Here is a 22,596-nt window from a genome sequence, read left to right as displayed (position 1 = left end):
TCCATTTGAACCTTTTGGAAAGCAACTTAGAATTATACAAAGTGACTGAAATGTCTAGACCCTTTGACTCAAGAATATTATTACTAAGCTTATACCCATAGGAATTAATGAAAAAGAACAAACTCTGCCTTCTCTGTCTCTGTCTCTCTCTCTCTCTCTCTCCATATATATATATATATATATATATATATATATATGCTTTTTTCTGTCTTTTTATCTCTTTTTGGCTTTGTCTCTCTGTCTCTCTGTTTCTCTTACTGTCTCTGTCTTTCTTTGTTTACATATACACATACACACACAAAAGTATTTGTAGTATTATTTTTTGTAGTAGAGAAGAGTTGCACAAAAAGTAGATCCCAACAAAGTAATATTCTCAAAATGAATATATTATGATACGTTAATATAATGGAGCATTGCTGTGCTATAAGAAGTGATAAATTTTGGGGGTAGGTTGCTCAGTGGATAGAGCGCCGGCCCTGAAGTCAGGAGTACCTGAGTTCAAATCAGGCCTTAAACACTTAATAATTACTTAGCTGTGTGGCATTGGGCAAGCCACTTAACCCCACTGCCTTGCAAAAAAGAAAAAAACCTTAAAATAAAAATTAAAAAATAAAAAAGTGATAAATATGATAAAAATAAAAAATCATGAAAGGATTATATAAATTATTGCTAAGTGAAAGAAACAGTCAAGAAATCATTAAGTGCTTAATATTTGCAAAATGTCTAGCTAAGAACTTTAAAAATATTGCCTCATTTAATAACAACCTTGGAAGGCAGGGACTGTTAATATTCCCATTTTACAGATGAGGAAACAGGTAAATAGAGATTCCCAGTCACACGTTTATTAAGTGTCTGAAGTAATTGAACTCAGGTCTTCATACCTAAGGGACAGCTAGGTGGCAGAGAGAATAAAACACCAGGCCTGGAGTCAGGAAGACTTGAATTAAAATCTGGTCTCAGATACTTACTAGCTGTGAGAGCCTAGGCAAGTCATTTAACACTGTATGTCTCATCTACAAAATGAACTGGAGAAGGAACTGTCAAATCATCCCAGTATCTTTGCCAAGAAAACCCCAAATGAAATCATGAAAAGTATGAAATGACTGAACAGCAACAATTCTGATTCTAGACCCAGGGTCCAGGGCTCTGACCTCAACAATATAAAGAAAAAAAAATAGAATCACAAAGAACAAGCATAGATACAAAGAAAAATATTTCAAACTATTTCATTATAAAGATGGGAGGTCCACTGATATGGTATATTATATATTTTCAAACATTTTTCAATATGTTGATATGTTTCTCTTATTTCTCTTTTTTCCTTAAAATATAATTTTATATGCAATAGTTCTATGAGAAAGAAAAAAATGGGAGAAATTCATGGTAATATTAAAAACAAAACATCATTGAAATTTAAATGAAAAAATAAGGAAAATACAAATGTTATAACCAGAGAAATATGTCGCTAAGTATAATGCATTAAAAATAAGCATGAAAGGATTTTTTGAGTTATTTAGAGTGCTCACAATGTATGCAAAAACAACAACAAAGGGACTAGAAAATGAAACTATGAAGACAACAAAAATGTGCAAGGTCAGAATTCTTTAAAAAAAGAGGAAAAAACATTTCTGCAACATGGAATTAGTTCATATACGTCAAAAGTTACATTCAAAAGTTATCAAATAGAAGACTTATCTTTTCCTTATTCTAAGTACTATGAGAATTAGCCAAGATTCCTTTCAATGTTTTAATTACCCTGTTACTTTAAAAAAAACTGATGCAAATGAAAAGTAGAAGTATGGTAGGTTAATGGCATACACTAAAGAGTTTGAAAAACAACTTAATCAAATGTGATTAATGTTTTCTCTATAGCAAATTATGTCTAGCTTTCTTAAGTAGAATTCAGTAGAGAAAGAAAATACTATAGAGGAAATCCTATACACAGGCATTATGTTTTGGAGATATACATAAATAGATCAGTATCAGAACATTTTTAATAAAATTGTTCATAAGAACTTTCTGGAGTCACGCTTTAGTGGTAGAATTATTTTTTCATGAGGAGTACCTGAGCTTAATTTCTCCCTAAGAACTTTGCAGCTAGGTGACTTGGGGCAAATAATTTTCCCTATCTTACTTTCCTTTTTGATATCATTAGATGAACTAGTTTTGTTGGTCTATAAAATCCCTTTCAGCTCTAAATCTTTAGTCTTCATCAGGAATTTTGACTCTCAGGATTCCCATCATCTGTACACCTGGGAGTTGGGAAAACACATCTGGACTGTGGAGACACACACACACACACACACACACACACACACACACTTCTGTGTGTGTATGTTTGTATGTGTACATACATATGGCTATATGTAGTATAATGTTATACAATACATTATATAATAATATTTTAAATACACGCATATATTATCCTCTTTGGTAGTGGCATGAGAATTATCCTTAGAGAAAAATAAATTCCTATAAAAAAGGTCAGAGACATTCAGCAAATTTAGTTCATAATAGAGGGAATGGAGAAAGAACACAATTCATCTAAGGCAGTTGCTGTTTTTCCAACTGTTTTTATTTCTCATTTTAAGTGGCACAGTTGATAGTACTCTGATCTTGGGGTCAGGAGGACCTGAGATCAAATCCAGCCTCAGAAACTTACCATCTTTGTCAACCTTATCAAGTGATTTAACCCTGCTTGCCTCAGTTTCCCCATTTGTAAAATGAATTGGAGAAAGAAATCTTTGCCAAGAAATCCCCAAATAGGGTCATGGAGGGTGGAACATGACTGAAAACACTCAAAACAAAGGCAAATTCTAGAATGAAAATTCTTCATTAACAGGTACATAATCACTAGGAGAGTTGATAAGGGAGAAAGAGGAGGAAATAGAACACTTCTAGCTTTATTCTTTTTCACTTTGAGCTTTAGACTTTGGCATAGTCTGAGACTAAACTTGACACATATTTAATATAGCGATCTAGCTCTGACCCATATTCTCCCATTCACAAGGGTTTGGAGTTTATGTCAAGGCACACACTAAGAAGCAGAGGAATCTTCGTATGTAGATTGGACCACAGTGCCTAGACATATCTCTATTGGTTTTGGGCATTTCTGTCAAGTTATTGCTGCCCTCTGCCTTTGTCTCTCCTTGCCTAAGCCTCTCTCTTCCTCTGCCTCTGCCTCTCTGTCTCTGCATGTCTTTCTTAGTTTCTCTGTGTTTCTATTTCTGTCTTTGTCACTATATCTCTGTGTCTCTATCTCTGGTTTTGTTTCTACATCTCTCTGTCTCTCTCTGTTTCTCTGTGTCACTATGTCTGTATGTCTCTGTCTACGTCCCTGTCTCTGATTTTCTTTTACTCTGTCTCTACTTTTCTCTCTCTGCCTCTCTCTTTATCTCTCCCACACACACGTACACACATAAGTGTAACATGAATGTAATTCCACCCCAACCCAAGCCAGGTAAACTATGGTGGTTCCATGAATGACAGGTTTCTGAAGCTTCACAGGGAGCATATAAGAAGGTATTCAATTTTGACTGAGAAAACAGTAAGTCTGGGACAGCATGGAGAACATAGAAGAGGGAAATGTGATTTGAAATTTGTGGGAAAACTGTCAGAAAGATAGACATAAATATATATGGTAAAAGAAGTAAAGAGCAAACTTTGGAATGCCTAATATAGTTCATTGAGTAAAAGTCATGTAGGGAGAGCTTGTTTTCCAAAATGTCTCATCACCTGCCCCTTTAAATTCAACTAAGTAATAGCACTATCTTGTGGATTTTGCGATTGTTCTCTCCTTAGTTGAGCTGAAATTGTATTAATTTGGGGAGAAAAGAATCTTTTTTTATTCTATTGTCTACCCTAATCTTTATATAGCTTCTCTAATTTCTCTTTTATAGATTTCTTGAATTAACATGTGTTATGTATTTGCTAATTATCTATGATTGTCTTTTCTATACAAACATCTGTTGGGAGGGAATTTAAACAGGCCAAGATCAAGCCATTATCTCCCTGATCTGTAGCAGGATTACTCCAATTCTGAGTAATCTGTAAAGAAGCCTATTATTCTGAACCCTTTCCATTCTCTCTTACTGTATTCCATAGGGTTCATCCATACTGCTTTCCTTGTTATTCTTCTAATACAACATTCTGTGTTCCAAATCTCTATCTTTCCCTGGCAGATCTCCAAGCCTGGAATGCTCTCCTTCCTTATCTCTACCTCTGGTTTCCCTAACTTTCTGTGATATTCAGCTCAAATTCCACCTTCTGCAAGAGACTTTTCAGGCAAAGGACTTTCAGGCAAAAAGTCCTTCCCTCTGAGATTATATTTTCTTGCTGGTGTGAATGGCTCTATATTATATTTTCACTTTATAGATTTTATATGTATAGAGTCATTTGAATGTTATATCCCCCAATATAATTTGAGTTTTGGGGGGGAGTAGCAACTGTGTTTTTGTCTTTTTTCGTACACTGTCATTGTCACAATTGTCTGTCACCTACAAAGTATTAATTAAATGTTCCTTGATTGATAGATTGATTGATCTGAATGTCTCAAAGATTTGCTAGAGTCTCAGGATGCCAGTTGCTTAATTGACCTGAATTTCCATTCTTGCAACTAGTACTCCTATTGACTCCTTTTGTTAAAGTGGTCCAAGTGTAAGTCCATTCAGCTGCAGCCCCAAAGCAACTGAACCCTACTCAAACAAAGCATACATTGTGAATAAATGAAAGTCATTTTACTCCCCTTCTCCCCAAAATGTAAATTCTACCTCCCATAAAATTCTATGAAGCAGGATAGGGCGATGCTATAACTTGGGAAACTGAAAAAAAATCTGAATTGTGTGGGCTACCTCTGAAGTAAGGTGTATATATAAATTGGTGATGTTTGTATAATAAGAAAATGTAAACATAAAAAGAAATACAGCAAAATGATTATATAGAGTCAGTCATACCAGCAAGAAACACTGGGTTCAAATCCCCTCTTAAATTGCTAACTTCTCTTTGCCCCAGATTATTCACTCTAAAATGACAAATTGCAGAGTAGCTGCTGATCTACATTGAAAACTTCGTTGCAATGAGAGTTTATTTTGAAGGTAGCTGTGTATATCAGTGAAATCAGATGTGAACATAGGGAAAAAACTATTTCAAAATAAAGGGGGTAGTTTTTCAGTGTTGTCAGACTTGTGAACTTGTGAACCATACTGTCCATGATGTTTTCTTGACAAAGATACTGGAGTAATTTGCCATTTTCTTGTTCTGGGGGTTAAGGCAAATAGTGATTGAGTGACTTGTCTAAGGTCACACAGCTTATAAGTTTCTCAGGTCAAATTTGAATGCAGGTTCTGCAGCTTCTAATGTAGCTTGAATTGATAAAACCATGTCCTTTTCTGATGTTGAATCATCTGACAATGCCATTAACTTTAGTGGCAAGAACTTTATTTTCTAGGTTTTCAATGACTATGATTGTTAAGGAGGCAAATGATTTAGTACCTGCTTGTTACTGACAGTTGGTCCTTACAGATGATGGAAGAGGTTTAGCTCTCCAGTAATATGCTGCTTCTTTTGTCCTCCTCCTCCTCCTTCTTCTTCTTGTCTCTCTCTCTCTCTCTCTCTCCCCCTCCCCCTCCCTCATTGCTTCAAGTAGGCTGACTTCCCTGTCCCATTATTAGAAGGTGATAAGACTAGCTGAGTTCTCCTCCTCAGGTTCCACTTCCCTGGATTCCTTGGGAATTAGGACAGGGATAGCTAGAAGTAGAAATCATGGTTGCAGAGCATTGCTATTGCTCCCTGAGTCTTCTATGTTCATTGATAAGTTGATGATCATTTGGTACCGGTGGTATTGAATAGGATCATTCTTCACAGGACTAGCTTCCCTCATAAATGGCTATCAAATTAAGTCTGAAAGTTTTGGTCCAGAGGATTCTATTATTTTCTAAACACTTGGCTTCAGAATCCTATTTTCACTGGAGTCAATGTATTTCCTCATGGGAAAATAGGGATAATTATGCTCAACAGGTTGACATAATGATCAAATGAGATAAAGTCCATATAGTATAATATAAATGCTATATATGACCAGTGATATAGATCATTGCAGAGAAACCTAAAACTCATATTTTGTGTTTATGTAATACTCTTCCATCAGTGAAAATTATATGGGCATGGTATAACAAAGGCAAATCCTGAATACTGAAATAATGGTTGACAACCATATTTCCTAAAAGCAGTACAATCAATTAAAAATTAAAGATTTTATTTGGAATTATGTTCAAAGGGCAACAAAAATGGGCATACCTTTGATCCAGCAATACCAGTCACTACTGGGTCTATATCCCAAAGAGTTGATGAAAAAGGGTAAAAACATCAATTGTACAAAAATATCCATAGCAGCCCTGAATTTTTGTAACAAAGAATTGGAAATTAAGTGAATGTCTTTCAATTAGGGAATGCCTTCACAAATTGTGGTATATTTATGTCATGGAACACTATTGTTCTATTAGAAACCAGATGTGATGAGAATTCAGGGAAGCATGGAAGGATTTTCATGAACTGATGCTGAGCGAGATGAGCAGAACCAGAAGAACATTGTACATCCTAACAGCAACATGGGGGTGATGATCAACTTTGATGGATTTGCTCATTCCATCAGTGCAACAATCAGGGACAATTTGGGACTATCTATGATGGAGAACACCATCTGTATCCAGAAAAAGAATTGTGGAGTTTGAACAAAGACTAAAGACTATTACCTTCAATTTTTTTTGGCGGGGGGAACTCTTATCTTATTATGTAATTTTGCTATCTCTTATACTTTATTTTTCTTCCTTAAGGATATGATTTCTTTCTCATCACATTCAACTTAGATCAATGTATACCATGAAAACAATGTAAAGACTAACAGACTACCTTCTGTGGGGGGGGGAGCAAGAATGGAGGGAAAATTGTAAAACTCAAAATAAACAAAATCTTACTAAAAAAATAAACAAAAAATTAAAGATTATATTTCCCTGCTTGTCTAAGAAAATGAATTACAATATAATGTGAAAAACATTATAACCTTTGAACTTGGAACAAAACAATAAATGTTTCATTAAATAAAATCAATTTCAAAAGACTCCAATGTGTTTTTTTACAAAATCCATAGAAAAGGAATTTCTAACACTACATCTCTACTTTGCTTTCTGATATATATGAACTAATAACATAGGATAAGACAGATATTGAAACTCAGAAGACAGAAATAAAACAACATGCATAGACCAGTGAATCTATTATTTTAACACTCCTGTGGGAAAAGAACAAGAGCATTAACATAAAAGACTTGGATGGGGTTTTGTCATGGGAATCTACCAGTCAGTTGAGATTGAGTAAATGAATATAATCCTCGAATGGTTTATTTTGCTTAAATATTAATCCTGGAAAACAAAACCATTCAACTGCTCTTGTCCCAGATAAAATATCTATTCAGGTATAGACTGGACTAGGTGATCTCTGAATTCCTTTTTAATTCAGATTCAATTCTCTGTTTCACACCAGTGAAGACTATACTTGTTGGATTGAAAATAAATAAGAATAAGTGAGACTTTTAAGAGAAAATATACTTTTATAAAAAAGAATATAGTCATTACCTGAAGCTAATGAAAAGAATATGATCATACAATACAAATGAATTCTAATTATACAATGATGATGATGATGATGATGATGATGATAAATTGGAATTCCAGCAAATGTTTGTTTTCTAAAAATAAAGATACCAGGAAGTAACAAAAAGATAGAAGCTAGCATGATAAGTTGTAGTCTTCATCATTCCAATGTGAAGGTTATTATATTTTATTCATTATGTCTCTGTCTCTATATCTGTCTCTCTCTGAACATTCACAGTTTCATATACACCCAAACACACAACACACAAAGACACACAAATACATAGTTGAAAATCAAAAGACTAAGTGACTTGCCCAAGACAACATTTTGCCAGTAATACTGATTTGGTTTCATAACAGAAAACATAGCCTTCATTCCACCCCTTATACCAAGTATATTGCAGTATTTTAATGCCTAAAATTTTGTGAAACTATATCAGTTCTTTTAATGAATCATTTTCAATTTTAACATATCAGAAGACTCTGATTATAATCATGGTATGGCCTCTCATTCTTAGAACTCAGAATACTAAGGATTTTAATCACATTTTCTATAAATTCAGAAGGGTTATATTTCTAAAATATTTAATTTTATGTTTAGAAATACAATTTTCCATATCTCAGATGAAAATCTCTATGGAGACTTCTGATCATTCATAATGACTAGAAGAGGAAAGAAAGGCAGAAATAAATATCAGAAATACATGCAACTCAAGTAACTAAAGGGGTTTTTATGCAGCATGCTATTGTGCACCTAATATTTGAGACAAATATGAGCATAAACATGTTTATTCCAAGGCTCAAGAGCACATCGTGATGGTCAATTACTAGTCTGCTTCCTAGAAAATCATCCAAAACATACAGGAAAAGAGCCAAAACTACAGTATGTAGCACTCGGTAGTCCAACCTCTGATTATATAAAATGATGATCAGTTTTCCCTGGTCTGATTATACAGTTTACAATGTCAGAGGGATGTGCATTTACCATATCTTGGTCACATAACAACTAGTAGATATAAGTATCATATTCAAGATGGTTGAAAAAATTTTAAAGAGGTCAGATGCATTTATAGTGGACTGGAGCCTTGAGCAATGTCTTACATGAAAATTGGTAAAATCTTAATACAAAATAATTAACATATGATGATAATTAATAAACAAATTGTCTCCCAGTTGATGAGGGTCTTAGTGAATAATTAGTCTTTTACTTTGTGCATAAATATATATATGAATATACACAAATATTTGTGTGTTTAGAGAAGGCAGGGGTTTACTTTTTTACTCTTAATCAGTTATATTACTTAGATATGAGAGTGAAAACTGTAGCAAAGTTTCCTTTCTATTTCCATTCTCAATATCAGAATTTCAGAATGAAGATAATCTATAATACCCAAGAGATAAGAAAGAAAGAGTGATATATATATATATATAGAGAGAGAGAGAGAGAAAATGACAGACAGACTCCACTTCTAAAGCTGGATATCAAAGGTTCTGCAAATAAAAAACAAATCTATTTGTCACCAAGGCACAGATATATTGAACATATAAAAAAGAAAAATTCATTATTTACAAAATTCATTTAGGTTACTGACCTTGAAATGCAACTTAATTTCTAACACAGAGTTATTGAGTTTTGACTTGTCTTGGGCAAGTCCCTTTTGATTTTCAACTAAATATTTGTGTGTCTGTGTGTGTGTTTGTGTGTGTGTGTGTGTGTGTGTGTGTGTGTGTTTGTGTGTGTGTCTGTGTGTGTGTGTGTGTGTGTGTGTGCTTGCAAGCTTGTATGTGTATAAATAACTGTTTGGAGACAGACACAGAGACAGAGACAGAGAGATAGAGTGAATAAAAAGAAACTTTTGAAAACTACCATTAGTAGTATAGTAACTTTTACTAAAAGCTCCCTAAAAGTAATTATGTCACAAGTCCAACCATTTCTTTCCTTGTATAAATTTATACTTTTTTTTGATCCTTAATGGGTCATCAGGAGTCAGATCTATAATTTGAAATCAAATGAAAGGTACCATGTAAAATAATAAATATTAATACAATTTTTATGAAAGAATTTGGAATATATTGCACAATTTTTCTCTCTGTGCTTCCCCCTCTTGTTTTCTTCTGCATCCATTTTAGAACAGCATCTTGAACTATTAGTACACAGTTAACAGGTAAAGGACAAGAACTATTTTAATCAAAAAAATAAAATTTTATTATGTTTACTTTCCATATGTCATGTTTTCTATCTACTTTCTAAGCACACATTTCTTCAATATCATTGAATTCAATATGTGTTCTTCTATCAGAGAAAGGAACATCCATGATTAAATAATTCAATTAGTCAAATTAAAGAACTTTTTGCTAATATTATTCAAAGAAATGATATGTAAATCTGTTTTTTTCATTTAGAATATATATTTTTATATTTGTAAGTACCAGAAGTCAAACCTCTTGCTGTTTGCTTGAAACTGGATATTCTTTTACCATCAATGGAAACATAAAGCTGGTTTGAATTTTCTTTCCCCTTAGTGTTCTTCCTGAAGCTGATTGACAGACAGAATATAATACCAAACCTGCATAAAACTATAGAATATTAATGGGTTTTAAAAAAGGAGACAGAGAGAAAGAGAGAAAAGACAGAAAGACAGAAAGAGAAAGAAAGAAAGAAAGAAAGAAAGAAAGAAAGAAAGAAAGAAAGAAAGAAAGAGAAAGTCAAATAGTTGAGAAAAAATATCATTAATCTTAACTTTAAATTGCTATTCCAAATTTATCTGAACAGTCAAAATATGTTTGACTGGCAGAAATGGGCTATCAATAGAGCAGAAAGGACTTCCATTGTGATAATTGTCTTTAAGTTTTACAAATTGTACTTTTGCATTTTGATTACAAACCTAAAAGAAAAAAGCACCACAAGATTAGCCTAAGTGATCTCTATAGTTTTGAATTTCTGTTTATGGACACTACCCAGGTTTTTATAGTCACTTATCAGATAAGGAATAACACATGATAGTATCTTTAAAAAATTTATTAAAAGCACAAAATAGATTCGAGTTCGTAAATGAATCAATGGAGATGGCCACATGAAATTCAGGAAAAACAAAACAAAATAAAACTACAGTTAAAAAACTACCCACATTGTTCCAATGAACTAAAAACAATAAAGATAGTTATGTACATCTTGTGACATCTTCAGTCATTTAAATTCCTATTAGATTAGGGGAATTACTAAATGAAATGGTAGGACATAAAAGTGAATTCAAGGGGGTGGCTAGGTGGTGCAGTGGATAGAGCACTGGCCCTAGAGTTAGCAGTATCTGAGTTCAAATCCGACCTCAGACACTTGATAATCACCTAGCTGTGTGGCCTTGGGCAAGCCACTTAACCCCATTGCCTTGCAAAAACTAAAAAAAACAAAAAAACAAAAAAACTGAAAAGTGAGGCCTCCTAATTGTACAGGTGTTTGAAATTCACTTTTGTATTTCAGAATTAAAAGTCAAGCCGTCCTATGAATAGATAAAATTTCAGACCTATCCAAAACAGTTATGTCACTCACCCTAGTTTTTATTGAAAAAGACAATCTTTGAAAACAATGAAACAAACTTCTGGCCAAGATGAAGGAGAGAAGCCAGGTCCTGTGCTAAGGTCTCCTGATCTTCCCTCATAAACAATATGGAACAAACGTCTTAATGGAAGTTCTAACAACAAAACCTAGATAGAGAAGCTAGGAAAAGAACATTTACCTCAAGGTTTGTCTCCCGGGACCAGGAGTGTGGCCAGTGTAGAGCACCTACAGCCAGTGGGGGAGGGGGAGAGAGCTGGACTAATCTAAGATCAGCCCTGGGGGCTTTTGCTGTGGGAACCCACTGGCACTGAGAAACAACCAGAGGGTGGAGGCATGGCTGTGGGACTCAGTCTGGGACTTACAGGAATGGCTGGAGAGTAGGTGCCAGCTTCTAGCACCCCCTACTGGACAGGTGGAGATATTACGCTCAGTGAGTAAAGCCTCTAGGGATCTCAATACCAAACCTCTGTGAACCAGTCCCTCCCCCCAACACAAGTTCTTAGGAAAATGGTCAATTTTATATTGAATTGGAACCAGTTTTTCCTTAAATGGTTGTTAGAATTCACTTGTGAATTCATCTGACCCTGGAGATTTTTTCTTAGGGAGTTCAATAATGGCTTGTTGAATGTCTTTTTCTTAGATAGGGTTATTTAGGTATTCAATTTCCTCTTCATTTAACCTGAGCAGCTGAAAAGTGAAGCCTCCTAATTGTACGGGTGTTTGAAATTCACCTTTGTATCAACATTAAGGGACTGAAGGGCCTGGAATGCAATATTCTGAAAAACAAGGGAGCTTGGAATGCAGCCAAGAATTGAATATCCAGCAAAACTGAGTCTTCTGTTCCAGGGCAAAAGATGGACATTTAATGAAATAGTAGACTTCCAGCTTTTTCTGATGAAAAGATCAGAAATTAATAGAAAATATGGAATTCAAACAGGAGATACAAAAGACACACAAAAAAAGGTAAAATTTTTTAAAAAGGAGGGGGAGGGGGAAAAATATCAAATAAGATGAAACTGGCAATATCCCTACCCAGAAGAAAGACTTTAACAACTCTTAAGTATTGTAACTCTATTAGAGAGAATTTAATTACTCAGAAGTGATGGATATTGCATGACTTATTTGAGAAACTCTTATCCAATAAGATGAAACTGGTTATATCCTTATCTGGGAGAAAGACTCTAATAACTTTCAATAATTGTAATTCTAGTAGAGAATACCCAGAAGTAATGGACACTCATGACCTTTCTGTGACTAAAATAGAATAATTTAAAAAGAATTCCTCCTTAAAAAGGACAGTGAAGAGATGGGAGGATGGAGAGGACTGAATGGGATAAATCTCATAACATTAAGAGTTACAGGGCATCTAGGTGGTGCAGTGGATAGAACACCGGCCTTGGAGTCAGGAATACCTGGGTTCAAATCCAACCCCAGACACTTAATAATTACCTAGCTGTGTGGCCTTGGGCAAGCCACTTAACCCCACTGCCTTGAAAAAAAAATCTTAAAAAAAAAGAGTTACAAAGGACTTATTGCAATAGAGCGGAAGAAGGGAGGAGGTGAGAAAGGCCTGAATCTTACTCTCATCAGATTGGCTTAAGGTTAACATACACACACTCAGTTAAATTAAGAAACTTATCTTACCTCTGAAGTGTTAAAAGAGGAAAAGTGGAGGGAGAGGAAAGGGGTAATCAACAGAAGGAAGGGAAGGACAAAGGGGCAAAGGGAAAGGGGGGGAAAGGGGAGGGGTTGGATATAGGAGGGCAATCACACACACAGAAGGTGGCTGTATTCAGAAAAATGTGTGGGAAATATCGATAAAGGGAAAAAAGGGGGGAATATAAACAGAGGGTAGATAACATGGAAGGCAACAAAGAGTTAGTAATTATAACTTTGAATGTGAATGGGATGAACTCTCCCTTAAAACATAAGCAAATAGCAGAGTAGATTAGAAACCAAAATCATACAACATACTGCTTACAAGAAACTCATCTGAAGCAGAGAGATACATATAAAGTAAAGGTAAAAGGTTGGAGCAAAATATATTTTGCTTCAGCTGAAGTGAACAAAGCAGGGGTAGCAATCCTTATCTCAGACAAAGCAGCTCCAAAAATAGATATTATTAAAAGAGATAAGGAAGCAAACTACATCTTCCCAAAAGGTACCATAGACAATAAAGGAATTTCAATACTAATATGGACACACCAAATTGTATAGCATCCAAATACTTAGAGGAGATGCTGAAGGAGTTACAGGAAGACATAGACAGCAAAACACTACTAGTGGGAGACCTCAACCTCCCACTCTCAGATTTAGATATTTATAAAATAAACAAAAAAGGAAGTTACAGAGGTAAATAGATTGTTAGAAAACCTAGACATGATAGACTTATGGAGGAAATTGAATGGGGATAGAAAGGAATATATTTCTTTTCTGCAGTACCTGGCACATATACAAAAATTGACCATGTACTAGGGCATAAAAACCTAATAATTGCAGAAAGGCAGAATTAGTGAATACATCTTTCCCAGATCATAATGCAATAAAAATCATATGCAATATTAGGCCAAGGAGATATAGAACCAAACTAATTGGAAACTGAATAACCTCATTTTAGGCAACAATTATAGAAAGAATCAATTATTTTATCCTAGATAATGACAATAATGAAACAAAATAACAAAATTTATGGGATATACTCAATGTGGCTGTCAGGAGATAGATTATATATTTAAATGCTTATATGAATAAATTAGAGAAAGAGGAAATCAATGAACTAAATATGCAACTAAAAAATTAGAGAAAAGAACAAATTTAAAACCCCTAGTTAAATATCAAAGTAGAAATTCTAAAAATTAAAGGAAAAATTAATAAAATCAAAAGCAAGATAACTATTGAACTAATAAATAAAAACAAGAGCTGGTTTTATGAAAAAAAAATTGATAAACCTCTGGTCAATTTGATTAAAAAACAGAAAGAAGAAAACAAAATTGTAAGTATCATAAATGAAAAATTTGTACTCACCACCAATCAGGAGGAAATTAAGGTAATAACTGGGGAAGTTTTTAACTCAACTGTATGACAATAAATTTGATAATCTAAGTGAAATGGATTAATATTTACAAAAACATAAGTTGCCCAATTTAAATGAAGAGGAAATTGAATACCTAAATAACCCTATCTCAGAAAAAGAAATTCAACAAACCATTATTGAACTCCCTAAGAAAAAAATCTCTAGGGAGTGAATTCTAATAAATATTTAAGGAAAAACAGGTTCCAATTCAATATAAACTCCTTGGAAAAATAGGTGAAGACAGAACTCTGCCTAACTCTTTCTATGACACCAATATGGTGCTGATACCTAAACCAGGAAGAGTTAAACAGAGAAAGAAAATTATAGACCTATCTTCCTGATGAATATAGATGCAAAAATCTTAAATAAAATCTTAGCAAAATGACTACAAGTTATCACTATGATAATACATAATGACCAAATAGGATTTATCCTAGGAATGCAAGGTTGGTTCAATATTAAGAAAACTGTCAGTATAAATAATTATATAAATAGCAAGCCTATCAGAAATCATATGATTATATCAATAGATGCTGAAAAAGCTTTTGACAAAATACAGCACTCATTCCTTCTAAAGCACTAGAGAGTGTAAGAATAAATGGATTGTTGCTTAGAATAATAAATAGTATCTATCTGAAACCTTCAACAAGCATTATATGCAATGGGGATTGACATTCCCAATAAGATCAGCGATGAAACAAGGATGCCCGCTATCACCACTACTATTCAATATTGTATTAGAAAAGTTAACTTCAGCAATAAGAGAAGAAAGAGAAATCAAAGGAATTAGAATAGGGAAGGAAGAGACAAAACTCTCACTCTTTGCAGATGACATGATGGTATACCTAGAGAATCCCCCCAAAATCATCTAAAAACCTACTAGAATTAATTTGCAACTTTAGCAAAGTCACAGGATATAAAATAAACTCTCATAAACCTCAACATTTATATATATATATATATATATATATATATATATATATATATATATATATATATGACTAGCAAGATGCAACAGAGAGAGCTAGAGAGAGAAATCCCATTCTAAGTAACTTCAGACAATGTAAAATACCTGGGAGAGTACCTATTAAGGTAGACCCAGAAACTTTTTGATAACATTTAGAAAACACTTCTCACACAAATAAAATCAGATTTAAATAACTGGGCAAATATCAACTGTTCATGGATAGGCCAAGCAAATATAATAAAAATGACAATTCTACCAAAATTAAACTACTTGCTTAGTGCCCTACCAATCAAAATTCCAAAAAAAATTACTTTAATGAGTTAGAAAAAATTGCAAGTAAATTCAAATGGAGAAATAAAAAGTCAAAAATCTCTAGAGATTTAATAAAGAAGAAGGTGGCTTAGCTCTACTAGATCTAAAATTATGCTATAAAGTATCAGTCATCAAAATTAGCTGGTATTAGCTAAGAAACAGAGTGGTGGATCAGTGGAATAGACTAGGTGCAATAGCAGGAAATGATTATAGTAATCTGTTGTTTGATTGAACACAGCTACAGGGTTTGATTTTATCCAGCTACAGGGATAAAAACTCTATCTTTGATAAAAAAAATTGTTGGAAAAATTGGAAGTTAGTATGGAAGAAGCTTAGATTGGACCAACACCTCACACCCTATACCAAGATAAGATTAAAATGAATACAGGATCTAGACATAAAAAACAATATTATAAGCAAACTAGCAGATCAAAGAATAGTCTACCTGTCCGATCTATGGAAAGGGAAACAATTTACAACCAAGGAAGAGATGGAGAACACCATTAAAAATAAACTAGATAAGCACAGACAAAACCACTGTAACCAAGATCAAAAGAAATGTAGTAAATTGGGAAACAATTTGTACAACTAATGTTTCTGACAAAGGACTTATATCTAAAATATACAGAGAACTGAGTTAAATTCTTTAAAAAAAAAAAGACAAGCCTTTCCCAAATGACAAATAGTCAAATGACATACAAAGACAATTTACAGATGAGGAAATCAAAGCAATCCATAGTCCTCTGAAAAATTGCTCTAAATCACTAATTATCAGAGAAGTGTAAATTAAAACATCGCTGAGGTACCACCTCATACCTCCCAGACTGGCCAATATAACCAGAAAGGACATTAATCAATGTTAGAAGGGATGTGGGAAATCTGGGACACTAATACATTGTTGGTGGAGCTGTGAACTCATCCAACCCTTCTGGAGAGCAATTTGGAATTATGCTCAAAAGACAACAAAAATGTGCATGCCCTTTGATCCAGCAATACCACTACTTGGTCTAAACCCTGAAGAGATTAGGAAAAAGGGCAAAAACATCACCTGTACAAAAATGTTCAAAGAAGCTCTGTTTGTGGTGTCAAAGAAATGGAAACTGAGGGAATGTTCATCATTTCGGGAAATGGCTTAACAAACTTTGGTATATGTGTGTGATGGGACACTATTGTTTTAGAAACCAGGAGGGATGGGAATTCAGGGAAACCTGGAGGGATTTGCATTTGAGTGAGATGAGCAGAACCAGAAAAACACAGTACACCCTAACAGCAACATGGGAGTGATGATCAACTTTAATGAACTTGCTCATACCAACAGGGCAACAATCAGGCACAATTCTGGGATATCTATGATAGAGAATGCCATCTGTAACTTGAGAACAAATTGTGAAGTTAGAACAAAGACCAAAGGCTTTCTATACATTTAATTTTTTTAAAAATTGTCTTATTATGTAATTCTGCTATAGCTTATACTATATGTTTCTTCCTTAAGGATATAATTTCTGTCTCATCCTGTTCAGTTTAGATCAATGCATACTATGGGAATTATGTAAAGACTAACAAGCTTCCTTCTGTGGGGGTGGGGAGGGAAGCAAGATTGGGGGGAAAATGGTAAAACTCAAAATAAATTTTAAAAACTAAACTAAAAAAAGAAAAAGAAAACAATGAAACATATCTTTAAATAGCAAATTTGTTAAATTAATGCAATGTATTTTTAAATAATTTTATTCATTTCTAGAACAGCTACTTAGCGTTTTTATTTCAATACTATGAATTAGAAGCACATTAATATTTTGAAGGAAATGTACTTAAAAATTTTATTAAGTTATATGAATAAAAAAGTAATGCTTCAATTTGCTAGTTGTTAGAGAATTTGCTCTACTATGAATTTTCACTATTATTTAAGGTTAAAATTTTAAGAGCTCAAATTTTATTTTTTATCTTAGTCATTTTTATAAAAGTCTCCCTCAAAAGTATTAATGTTTCTTACATTTTAAAATAAATAATGTAAAATAGTAATTTGACCATTTATTCAGTTATCATGCTAAAGAGATTATTATTTGGTGATGTTATATAATGTATTCATCAGGACTGCAACTATGTGTAGAATAATTAATTCATACTCTAAGTTCCAGTATAATTCATTTCCTTTTTGGAAGTCAAAGAAATACAGACATTTCAAGCTAGAAAAGACATTAAATATTATCTTATTCAATCTCCTTGTTTACAGATATAGAAGGTAATGGTCTTTCTTGCCTAAGATTCCGTACTAAAGATCTAGGCTAAAACCCAGATCTCCTGACTCCCATTTTTATTCTTTGTTTTGTTTTTCTTCCAGACTTAGTTGCATGCTTTCCCTATCTCTGTACCTGTCTCTTCCTCTGTGGTCTTTATCTTATAATCCATTGTCTCTAATCAGGAACTAGGTATCAGGTAGTCTATGGTTATCTTTTCCTAATTACTTTTTAAATGAGATAACCAACATTCTTAGAATTGTATGTAAAACTGGATGATTAAATTAAATTAATTGATTCTGAAGCACAATGACTGAATAAAGCATATGAAATTTCTGTTAGGGCAGCATTCATAGAATTCTAACATGGTTTAGTTTTTGGTATATTCAAATGTATGCATAGAAAGTAGATATTACTGTATTTTCAAATGTCTGTATGCATGTATCATACACAAATACTGATTTTCTTGGTTCAGATTTTTAAAAATATTGTTACAATTGATCACTTAATCAAATGAATTTTCACAATATGAACTGATCACTAATACAACCAAAAATAATACATTATTTTAAAATAATTTTGAATTTTAAGCCTCCTTTCCTAAGGCTAATTTTTTAAAAATATATTATACATTTTGTAGAAAGTAAAAAAAATGTATTTAAAAATATCGAGATAGAAGCCTGTAAATTGTCTTCCAAATTTTTATTCACAAAAATGCTACAAAGTAAAAGAAGCAGTTATTTTTCAATTTTAGTAAAACTGTTCTATTTGATGCTTCTGTTTGACAGTAATAATAGAAAATCTTTCAGGTTAATCCAACAAATGGTTTTCTCTCCAAAATTAGTTAATAGATTGACAAACATCCCATGTTTCTTTTCTTTTCTTTTTCATTGATACATTCATTTTTAGTTTGGTATATAATCCTTTCTTAATTGTGTTCAACCTTTTCCTACCCCCACCCCCACTCTCCACTCTCTTATTGAAAAGTTTAGGTCTACAGAATGTCCACCCAATAGTATAATGTGTCACTTTAGCTGAAGAACCAATTAATTTAGTTGGAGAAGGGGGATTAACCAAGTCAACTCACTAAATCTATGCTTTGGTTAATTTTGTTAAAATAATCAATCAGGTAACCACATAAAGAAGCAGTTGTTTATTGTAGGAAGTTACCTTAATTATAACTAGCTTTGCAGTATCCTATTCTAAATTTTTTTATATTCTTGAATAAATAAACTCAGTGTTATGCATCTTTACTTTTAACTAAAAGAGTCATGTATTTTTCTGAGCATTTGCTCTACTGGGTATTGTGGTTTCTAATTCCCAAAATAACTCATTGCCAAAAAAAGTTAAAAAAAAAAAGAAAAAACAAATTTGTTAATATTTCATAATGTGAAATAAAATTAACTAGGATTTTGATTTGTTTACATATTTGTTTAACTATCTAGTATGTTTAGTTTTATGGGCTTATTGGAAAAGATTTTTTTTTAATACCAAGGATTCAATTTTATTTAATGAAATGAGGAAGGGCTAATTAGCAACTATTCCTTAAAACCTAGTTCATAAATTGTTTACAAATTATAATGATGGATGTGCTAATTTGCCTTTTATTAATCTGAACACTCTTCAGTTTTACAGTTTTAGAATTTGGGTTTATAAAACCCTAACTTTTTTTCCTATTGCTTTATTGGAGTAGTTGTGATGTAGTGGGTGTTCGGTTTGGACTCAGGCAGGATCCCTCTGTGAGTCTGGGAAACTCATTTAATCTTCTTGAGATTTTTTTCCCCATCTTCAAATTGAGAGAGTTAAAACAAATTCTCCAGTTTTAAATTCTTTGAATAATTTATCTAATATAAGTTCTATTTTTCATTAATTTTCCACTTTTGAAAATTTCTTTGATCTAAATTTATCTTTTTCAAACTGTCAACCTTTTTAGGTCTAAGTTTTTTCCATCTGTAAAATGAGAGGATTGGTTCAGATGATCTCTAAAAATCATTCCAACTCCAAATCTTTGATCCAAGGTTTCTGTTTTAGATTATAATTTCATGGAGTAAAGGGAGTCAGATTCAATAAATATTTATAAAGGACCTAGTATGTGCCAAGGGCCATAAGATGTCTCTCTCAATGGATAAAGTAATGGGCAAGGAGTCAGCAAAACTCATCTTTGTGTGTTTAAATCTAGCCTTAGGCATGAACTGTATGACTCTGAGTATGTCACTTAACCCTGTTTGCCTCACTTTCCTTATCTGTAAAGTGAGCTGGAAAAGGAAATGACAAATCACTACCATATCTTTGACAAGAAAACTCCAAATGGGATCATGAAAAATTAGACACCACTGAAATGATTGACCAACAAGAAATTTGTACCAGTCACTATGTTAGGCACTGGAGAAAAAAAAAAGGAAAAAACCTAAAACAGTCCCTGACCTCAAAGAGTTCTCAATCTCAAGGAATATTCATGGCTATCTAGTTTCCTTTTATAGATGAAGCACAGAAAGAAATGACTGGACCAGACCACCATATTCTAAATCCAATTCTCTTTTCATCACACCAAAAATCTGATTCTTATTTAGCTTCTGTATATGTTTATTTATTTAGCTTCTGTATAAGTTATAGAATTTTGCATACAGAAAGCATTTTTATAAAATGTTAGCTCATTGAATGAATCAGTGAATGAATAGGGTAGAAGAAATAATTTTGGAATTTATATCATGCAAAAACTTTATTCACAGAGCTATCCACAAATAGAATAGACTGAGAAGACAGTATGTACCCCCACTCAATAAAGGTCTTTAAAGAAAGATAAAATTAACACTTGGCATATCTTTAGCCCATGGATAGCTGATGTAGGTGAAAATTTAGGTTTCCTCCTGGTCTAAGATTTTATTATTGTATTGATGAAGAATGATTGAATGAATAAAGGAATGAATAACATACAGGGCAGAGTAGAGAGAGAGCACTGGACCTGGATCAGGAACACCTATATGATTTCAATCTGGACTTCCTAACTCTATAACCCTGGATAAGTCATTTGACTTATGTGAAGATAGGGTATTTAGGTATTTGTCTTGGTGGGAGGCAGAGCATGGAGTAGATACCCCCCAGTACCCCTGAAAGGTAGGTTAATTTTACCTTTAAAATATTAAGACTGGGTCAGCTAGGTGGTACAGTGGATAGAGTACCAGCCCTGGAGTCCAGGGACCTGAATTCAAATACGACCTCAGCAATCTAGTAATTACTTAACTGTATGAGCTTGGGAAAATCACTTAACCTCATTGCCTTGAAAAAAAAAAAGATGAAACCTTTCTCCACAATAGATTGACTCAGGAATTTATTGATATCACTCCCTCATTACCTTAAAACTTAGAGTTCCAGTAGAAATTAAAGTTTTGGTTGATATTGAAAATGGAAAGGAAGTTAATTGAGGCAAATCAGTTTTCACTCAGCTGAATCAACCTAATTGTCATCTGAATGGTTAAATTTTTGAATATCATTTTTTCCTGCTATGACAAAGTAGGTCACTTTTTTCTTAATTGATGATTCAAAAGTGTCTCATTTTGTTCCTTCTAAATTATCAGGAGACAGATCTGAGTAAGGATCAACTCAGAAAAATTGAAGTAGTCAGAAAGATTAAAATATAATGTAGAAGCAGAAATAAATTCCTGTAGAGGAAAGTGAGACTCCATTGTCCTTTATGCTTCTGATGGAGATTTTGGTGATGGCTAAAAAATTTATTTTTCCCTGGTCCAAACCATTTTGGAGGCTAACTTAAAACTATGTCCATAATAATATAAAACTGTTCAAATCTTTGGCCCAGCAATATCCCTAAGAAGTTAAAGAAAAAGGAAAAGGACCTATTTATACAAAAAAATTTATTTTGTAGATAGCAAAGAATTAGAAATTGAGGAAATGATATACAATTGAGGAATGACTAAACAAATTGTAGTATGAAATTGTGATAGAATACTATTGTGCTATAAGAAATGAGGAGAAGGATGGCTTCAGAAAAACTTGTGAAGACCTATATAAACTCATATAAAAGGAAATGGGAACCAGGAAAGTATTGTACACACTAACAGTAATATTGAAATGATGATTAATTATTTTAAAATGCCCTATTCTAATCAATACAATGATACAAGGCAATTCTGAAGATGGAAAAAACAATATCCACATCCTGAAAGTGAACTGATGAACTCAAGTATAAAACTGAAGTATAATTTTTTGGATTTTTTTTACTCTTTTGTTTTAAATTTTTGGGCACTGGCATAGAAATATTTTTGCATGAATTCACATGTATAATTGATATCATTTTACTTGCCATTTCAATATGTGGGGGAGAGCCTCTCAGTCAATTTTTTAATTACTGTGAAATATTAAATATAATTATTATAATTGACTTTGCTCCTCTCAACAATTCAGTGATCAAGGAAAATTCTGAAACACTTGTGTTGAAAGATGCATCCACATCCAGAAGTAATAACTGGATATCAAAGTGTGCAGTTTTCACTTTTTAAAATATGTTTTATTTTTGTTTTTTCTTTCTCAGGTGGAAAAATGTGGAACTCAAAACCTTTGAAAAACAATGTTGATAATTAGTGTTGCATGTAATTGGAAAAAAATAAAATTACATATAAAAATACTTTTTTACCTCAGCTGAAAAAAAATATTAAGCATAGCAATTCTAATCTCAGAGAAAGAAAAAAAGCAAAAACAGATATAATTAAAAAGGGATAAGGAATTTTAAGGTTAAGACTATACTAAGGTATATTTGCGAAATTTCATTAAATACTCCTTATGTTTTTAAAAAC

The 22,596-nt window shown here is 33.0% G+C and overlaps 1 long non-coding RNA gene across 1 annotated transcript in view; it reads right to left on the bottom strand.

Annotated features, from left to right (window-relative positions):
- LOC141493140 (uncharacterized) overlaps positions 1-22,596 on the bottom strand; it is a 427,546-nt gene that overhangs the window by 378,108 nt on the left and 26,842 nt on the right. The window lies entirely within an intron of this gene.

This window comes from Macrotis lagotis, chromosome 7 (genome assembly GCF_037893015.1).
Source record: "Macrotis lagotis isolate mMagLag1 chromosome 7, bilby.v1.9.chrom.fasta, whole genome shotgun sequence".
Lineage (NCBI taxonomy): Eukaryota > Metazoa > Chordata > Mammalia > Peramelemorphia > Peramelidae > Macrotis > Macrotis lagotis.
The sequence above is the reverse complement of the archived record's forward strand: the minus strand, read 5'-3'. Positions and strand labels throughout refer to the sequence as shown.